Source organism: Amia ocellicauda, unplaced genomic scaffold, assembly GCF_036373705.1.
Source record: "Amia ocellicauda isolate fAmiCal2 unplaced genomic scaffold, fAmiCal2.hap1 HAP1_SCAFFOLD_299, whole genome shotgun sequence".
In the NCBI taxonomy this organism is placed as follows: Eukaryota; Metazoa; Chordata; class Actinopteri; order Amiiformes; family Amiidae; genus Amia; species Amia ocellicauda.
Window position 1 is genome coordinate 10,001 of NW_027102864.1, and position 7,500 is coordinate 17,500.

Consider the following 7,500-nt stretch of genomic DNA (forward strand, 5'->3'; position numbering starts at 1 on the left):
CGGGGAGATGTCAGAGCCCGTGAAACCCCGAAAGACAGACCCTTAAAGGCCCGCAAGCCCTTGGGGTGAACGTCTGGGGCGGGCAGCATACATACACCCCGGTCGGGAACCACAGGGAGGTGAGGTCAGAGCCCGTGAAACCCCGAAAGACAGACCCTTAAAGGCCCGCAAGCCCTTGGGGTGAACGTCTGGGGCGGGCAGCATACACACTCTCCACGGCGGGCCGCGAAGACTTAGCGGGCGCAGCCGCCGGAGCGGGCCGCCGACGAGGCCTGAAACGCGGGGTGCGGCCGGGACCGTTCCCCCCCTTGCATTTCGCTGGATGATCAGACAGTCGCAAAGAACCGTCTGAAAATCCCGGGCCAAGTCCAGAAAGTGTCCGTAAAAGAGCTAGCGGGGCCCAGCCACTTTCCTCCAGCAAGTGCCCTTAGCTCAGTTTTGACCTCTCTCATTGCACTAAGTGTCTTCAAAAACCCAGTTCCTGTATTTCCCCCGGCACCGTAGAGAAATGCTGACAGCCTGGAACACTGTGGCGGCTGCACACGGCACTCCCATGCCCGCCGCGAGCAGCCTAGCCCCGCCTCAGACCCGCGAGAACCGCCCATCGGCACACGGCCCGCTGTGCGCCCGAGCCGTTTGGTGTAAAAACTGTCCAAAAGTGGTTTCGACCACTTAGGAACATCGTAGAGACTCGAAATAAAAAGGATTTTGTTGGAAAAGCGATTCTGAGGAAGGCTGTGTTAAAATTAATTTCGGGAAATGTCGTTTACCCCCCCCCAAATGGCTCCGAAGTACCCCCCCCCCACCCCCCCCCTAAAAAACCGTGTTCCGGGGGTTTTTCGAGAAAACAAACACACGGGGTATATAGAGGGGACTGAGACGAATCGAATGACGTGCTTTGCAAAGAAATCGGGGGCTCACAGCCCCCCCAGGAGAGGTTCAAAAGTCGGAGGACTGGTCACCTAACTCCCATTGAAGTCAATGGGGGAAAAATGAAAACTGTCAAAAAGGCTTAAAATGGTTCAAAAACCCACTGGGGCAGTAGATAATCATCCTATTTGAATTTTAAAAGTCTTAGTTTGGCGAAAAAATACCTTTTAATAATTGTTTTAGGGGTCAGAAAAATCAGCTCCGGCTGCCTGGTCACCTAGGGGAGATAGAAAATTTTTCTAAGTTTTTCACTCGGCCGCCTGGTCCCCTAACTCGAAAATTTTAAAGTGCTCCCATCGGTCCCGGGATAGGGTGGCTGATAGCTGGGAGCCCCCTGAGCACTGCCCCGGTGTTAGTTTTCGGAGAAATGCCCCCGTTGATTTGTTATGATTTTTTTTCCGCCGGCCGCCTGGTCGCCCTAATGCAAAGTCAATGGGAGTGAGGAGATAGAAAATTTTTCAAAGTTTTTCACTCGGCCGCCTGGTCCCCTAACTCGAAAATTTTAAAGTGCTCCCATCGGTCCCGGGATAGGGTGGCTGATAGCTGGGAGCCCCCTGAGCACTGCCCCGGTGTTAGTTTTCGGAGAAATGCCTCCGTTGATTTGTTATGATTTTTTTTCCGCCGGCCGCCTGGTCGCCCTAATGTAAAGTCAATGGGAGTGAGGAGATAGAACATTTTTCAAAGTTTTTCACCCGGCCCCAAACGGCTCCAAAACACACTGGGGCTGTGGCTGGGACTCTCACCAGGACTGCCCCCTACTTTATTTCTGGATTAAAAAGCATTCTATATTAATTTTTCGATTTTTGGGACCCGGGACGCCTGGTCACCTAACTCCCCTTCTATCCCTATGGGGGGGGGGGCGGGGACATCGAAAACGCTCCCATCGCCGCCGAGGCACGCTGCGGGGACTCTCCCTACCATCGCCCCATGCTTCCTTTGAAGAATATATGACGTTTTTCAATTTTCACCGACATTTGAAAATCAAAACTTCAGAACATTTCATAGTTATTCTCAATGGGTTGTCTAGGGGCACACATCTCTAAACTGGGGGAAATGCTCAAAATGATTAAAAAGAAAAACAATGCCCCCAGACCCGGGGGGCTGATAGCTGGGAGCCCCCTGAGCACTGCCCCGGTGTTAGTTTTCGGAGAAATGCCTCCGTTGATTTGTTATGATTTTTTTTCCGCCGGCCGCCTGGTCGCCCTAATGTAAAGTCAATGGGAGTGAGGAGATAGAATATTTTTCAAAGTTTTTCACTCGGCCGTCTGGTCCCCTGACTCGAAAATTTTAAAGTGCTCCCATCGGTCCCGGGATAGGGTGGCTGATAGCTGGGAGCCCCCTGAGCACAGCCCCGGTGTTAGTTTTCGGAGAAATGCCCCCGTTGATTTGTTATGATTTTTTTTCCGCCGGCCGCCTGGTCGCCCTAATGTAAAGTCAATGGGAGTGAGGAGATAGAATATTTTTCAAAGTTTTTCACTCGGCCGTCTGGTCCCCTGACTCGAAAATTTTAAAGTGCTCCCATCGGTCCCGGGATAGGGTGGCTGATAGCTGGGAGCCCCCTGAGCACAGCCCCGGTGTTAGTTTTCGGAGAAATGCCCCCGTTGATTTGTTATGATTTTTTTTCCGCCGGCCGCCTGGTCGCCCTAATGTAAAGTCAATGGGAGTGAGGAGATAGAATATTTTTCAAAGTTTTTCACTCGGCCGTCTGGTCCCCTGACTCGAAAATTTTAAAGTGCTCCCATCGGTCCCGGGATAGGGTGGCTGATAGCTGGGAGCCCCCTGAGCACAGCCCCGGTGTTAGTTTTCGGAGAAATGCCCCCGTTGATTTGTTATGATTTTTTTTCCGCCGGCCGCCTGGTCGCCCTAATGTAAAGTCAATGGGAGTGAGGAGATAGAATATTTTTCAAAGTTTTTCACTCGGCCGTCTGGTCCCCTGACTCGAAAATTTTAAAGTGCTCCCATCGGTCCCGGGATAGGGTGGCTGATAGCTGGGAGCCCCCTGAGCACAGCCCCGGTGTTAGTTTTCGGAGAAATGCCCCCGTTGATTTGTTATGATTTTTTTTCCGCCGGCCGCCTGGTCGCCCTAATGTAAAGTCAATGGGAGTGAGGAGATAGAATATTTTTCAAAGTTTTTCACTCGGCCGTCTGGTCCCCTGACTCGAAAATTTTAAAGTGCTCCCATCGGTCCCGGGATAGGGTGGCTGATAGCTGGGAGCCCCCTGAGCACAGCCCCGGTGTTAGTTTTCGGAGAAATGCCCCCGTTGATTTGTTATGATTTTTTTTCCGCCGGCCGCCTGGTCGCCCTAATGTAAAGTCAATGGGAGTGAGGAGATAGAATATTTTTCAAAGTTTTTCACTCGGCCGTCTGGTCCCCTGACTCGAAAATTTTAAAGTGCTCCCATCGGTCCCAGACCCGGGTGGCCACGAGGTGGGACCCCCCTGAGCACTGCCCCGGTGTTAGTTTTCCGAGAAATGCCCCCGTTGATTTGTTATGATCCGTAGTTGCCGGCCGGCCGCCCGGCAGTGCTCTATCGGATGGAGCGTGGGCTGGCTATGGGAGATTTAGCGATTTTCGGAACCGGCCCCGATCGCCCCCCAAACCGGGTGGCCACGAGGTGGGACCCCCCTGAGCACTGCCCCGGTGTTAGTTTTCCGAGAAATGCCCCCGTTGATTTGTTATGATCCGTAGTTGCCGGCCGGCCGCCCGGCAGTGCTCTATCGGATGGAGCGTGGGCTGGCTATGGGAGATTTAGCGATTTTCGGAACCGGCCCCGATCGCCCCCCAAACCGGGTGGCCACGAGGTGGGACCCCCCTGAGCACTGCCCCGGTGTTAGTTTTCCGAGAAATGCCCCCGTTGATTTGTTATGATTATTTTTCGCCCAGGCGATGTGCCTTTTCATTTTGTTTTGCACTTTCCTTCATTCCTTGGTGCATGCTACCATCTAACGGACACATTTCGGTACTGCAGTTTGAAAGTAATTTCCCCGTCTAGGGATCTCTCAATGCCCTGGGCTGCGAAAGGAGGGCAAGGACACCCTATGTTCTCATGAGTGCAAAGCCCCCCCGGCTTCAAGGCATTCCAAAAGGAAAACCGGAGACACTGCTGTACACACACACACACACACACACACACACACACACACACACACACACAGAGAGAGAGAGAGAGAGAGAGAGAGATAGAGAGAGAGTAGTCACACAGTGGAATAAACTCCCCAGCGATGTGGTAGAAGCTGAAAGTTGGGGAACATTGTGATGGTCTATATTTCTTGGCAGATAATAAAAGATGCTCTTATCATGCCTCCGTTGATGTGTTATGATCCATAGGTTGCCGGCCGCCCGGCATTGCTCTGATCGGATGGACCGTGGGCTGCCTATGGCAGAGTATGGGCGATTCTTCAGCCGGCCCCGATGGCCCCCCAAACCGGGTGGCCACGAGGTGGGACCCCCCTGAGCACTGCCGCGGTGTTAGTTTTCCGAGAAATGCCCCCGTTGATTTGTTATGATCCGTAGTTGCCGGCCGGCCGCCCGGCATTGCTCTATCGGATGGAGCGTGGGCTGGCTATGGGAGATTTAGCGATTTTCGGAACCGGCCCCGATGGCCCCCCAAACCGGGTGGCCACGAGGTGGGACCCCCCTGAGCACTGCCCCGGTGTTAGTTTTCGGAGAAATGCCCCCGTTGATTTGTTATGATCCGTAGTTGCCGGCCGGCCGCCCGGCATTGCTCTATCGGATGGAGCGTGGGCTGGCTATGGGAGATTTAGCGATTTTCGGAACCGGCCCCGATGGCCCCCCAAACCGGGTGGCCACGAGGTGGGACCCCCCTGAGCACTGCCCCGGTGTTAGTTTTCGGAGAAATGCCCCCGTTGATTTGTTATGATCCGTAGTTGCCGGCCGGCCGCCCGGCATTGCTCTATCGGATGGAGCGTGGGCTGGCTATGGGAGATTTAGCGATTTTCGGAACCGGCCCCGATCGCCCCCCAAACCGGGTGGCCACGAGGTGGGACCCCCCTGAGCACTGCCCCGGTGTTAGTTTTCCGAGAAATGCCCCCGTTGATTTGTTACGATTATTTTTCGCCCAGGCGATGTGCCTTTTCATTTTGTTTTGCACTTTCCTTCATTCCTTGGTGCATGCTGCCATCTAACGGACACATTTCGGTACTGCAGTTTGAAAGTAATTTCCCCGTCTAGGGATCTCTCTCTCGTCTAGGGACACTGCTGTACACACACACACACACACACACACACACACACACACACACACACACACACACACACACACACACACACAGTGAGAGAGAGGGAGAGATAGAGAGAGAGAGAGGTGGAGAGGGAGAGAGAGGTGGAGATAGAGAGATGGAGATAGAGAGAGATGGAGATAGAGAGAGATGGAGATAGAGAGAGAGATGGAGATAGAGAGAGAGTCGTCACACTCTGGAACAAACTCCCCAGAAGCTGAAAGTTGGGGAACATTATGATGATCTTTATTTCTTGGCAGATAATAAATGATGATCTTACAGAGGGCGACTTACAACACCAGTGCAAACATACAGCGAAGGACAAGGCATCAATCGCGACAGAATCCCTTGAGTTAAAGCAGCAGATTCAGAATAACACACGTCAAAACAGACTGGAGACTAAAACGAGCACGAAAGGTGTCGAATATGTGGCCTCCTCTCGCTTGTAAACTCTCTCGTGTTCCTGTCGATGGGGTCGGCGGCTCGGGGCAGCGGCCTAGCAGCAGCAGGCAGGCCACCCGGCTGCCTGGGGCTGACCTCCGGGGCAGGCAGGCAGGCAGGCAGACCTCCAGGGCAGGCAGGCAGGCAGGCAGGCAGACCTCCAGGGCAGGCAGGCAGGTAGGCCGTGCTGCTGCCAGGGCTGGCAGGCTGACCTCCAGGGCAGGCAGGCAGGCAGGCAGACCTCCAGGGCTGGCAGGCTGACCTCCAGGGCAGGCAGGCAGGCAGGCAGGCAGACCTCCAGGGCTAACAGGCTGACCTCCAGGGCTGGCAGGCTGACCTCCAGGGCTGGAAGGCAGGATGGCAGACCTCCAGGGCAGGCAGGCAGGCAGGCAGGCAGACCTCCAGGGCTGGCAGGGAGACCTCCAGGGCTGGCAGGCAGGCAGGCAGGGCTGTGTGGCTGGGGAGGGCAGGCTGGCAGGCAGGTAGGCCGTGCTGCTGCCAGGGCTGGAAGGCTGACCTCCAGGGCAGGCAGGCAGGCAGACCTCCAGGGCAGGCAGGCAGGTAGGCCGTGCTGCTGCCAGGGCTGGCAGGCTGACCTCCAGGGCAGGCAGGCTGACCTCCAGGGCAGGCAGTGCTGCTACCAGGGCAGGCAGGCAGACCTCCAGGGCAGGCAGGCTGACCTCCAGGGCAGGCAGGCAGGCAGGCAGACCTCCAGGGCAGGCAGGCAGGCAGGCAGGCAGACCTCCAGGGCAGGCAGGCAGGTAGGCCGTGCTGCTGCCAGGGCTGGCAGGCTGACCTCCAGGGCAGGCAGGCAGGCAGGCAGACCTCCAGGGCTGGCAGGCTGACCTCCAGGGCAGGCAGGCAGGCAGGCAGGCAGACCTCCAGGGCTAACAGGCTGACCTCCAGGGCTGGCAGGCTGACCTCCAGGGCTGGAAGGCAGGATGGCAGACCTCCAGGGCAGGCAGGCAGGCAGGCAGGCAGACCTCCAGGGCTGGCAGGGAGACCTCCAGGGCTGGCAGGCAGGCAGGCAGGGCTGTGTGGCTGGGGAGGGCAGGCTGGCAGGCAGGTAGGCCGTGCTGCTGCCAGGGCTGGAAGGCTGACCTCCAGGGCAGGCAGGCAGGCAGACCTCCAGGGCAGGCAGGCAGGTAGGCCGTGCTGCTGCCAGGGCTGGCAGGCTGACCTCCAGGGCAGGCAGGCTGACCTCCAGGGCAGGCAGTGCTGCTACCAGGGCAGGCAGGCAGACCTCCAGGGCAGGCAGGCTGACCTCCAGGGCAGGCAGGCAGGCAGGCAGACCTCCAGGGCAGGCAGGCAGGCAGGCAGGCAGACCTCCAGGGCAGGCAGGCAGGTAGGCCGTGCTGCTGCCAGGGCTGGCAGGCTGACCTCCAGGGCAGGCAGGCAGGCAGGCAGACCTCCAGGGCTGGCAGGCTGACCTCCAGGGCAGGCAGGCAGGCAGGCAGGCAGACCTCCAGGGCTAACAGGCTGACCTCCAGGGCTGGCAGGCTGACCTCCAGGGCTGGAAGGCAGGATGGCAGACCTCCAGGGCAGGCAGGCAGGCAGGCAGGCAGACCTCCAGGGCTGGCAGGGAGACCTCCAGGGCTGGCAGGCAGGCAGGCAGGGCTGTGTGGCTGGGGAGGGCAGGCTGGCAGGCAGGTAGGCCGTGCTGCTGCCAGGGCTGGAAGGCTGACCTCCAGGGCAGGCAGGCAGGCAGACCTCCAGGGCAGGCAGGCAGGTAGGCCGTGCTGCTGCCAGGGCTGGCAGGCTGACCTCCAGGGCAGGCAGGCTGACCTCCAGGGCAGGCAGTGCTGCTACCAGGGCAGGCAGGCAGACCTCCAGGGCAGGCAGGCTGACCTCCAGGGCAGGCAGGCAGGCAGGCAGACCTCCAGGGCAGGC